We start from the raw sequence: 631 nt of genomic DNA on the forward strand, positions 1-631 counted from the left end.
GTTTTGGAGTCACATGGGCAAGTCACACATCCATGCATGACTCAGAACTTACAGGTGGCAGCCATGGTTCACGTGCTTCCTTGAACGTCCTCAGGTAGACTTCTTATGTGGACTGGAGCCTTACAAGAGTCATTGCCCTTTAAGTGTTTCTTGATTGGGTGCCTAATTTGCACATTCCTTTCTCAAGTAACTGACCAAATGCTCTACTAAAGTTACTTAGAAATCAAGCCAGTACACAACCAATATTCATAACTTTGAATACAAAAATGATACATGCATACAAATACGATTAATAGATTCAGATCATAACCTTTACATAGATATGTTACATGGCATATGTAGCATAAAACATATTCCAGTTATGTCATATATATATATTCATGAGCATATTTCCATAAAGCATGTGGGCACCCTCCACATGGCAGAAATTATAAAAGGTGCTGGGAACATCTCCATTTTGCCTCTTTCCTGCTCAAGTCTCTTGCCTGCTCAAACTTCTGGACTATGAACTTAGAATGCTCCCATTAGTGTAATCAAGGGACTGAGGACCTTCCGATGATTTGGAAGCAACCAGATGTTATGCTTATAAGAAGCACATGGGATCTTTTTTAGGGGAAAAGGCAATATGCCG

Source organism: Lepidochelys kempii, chromosome 2 (genome assembly GCF_965140285.1).
Source record: "Lepidochelys kempii isolate rLepKem1 chromosome 2, rLepKem1.hap1, whole genome shotgun sequence".
Taxonomy (NCBI): Eukaryota; Metazoa; Chordata; order Testudines; family Cheloniidae; genus Lepidochelys; species Lepidochelys kempii.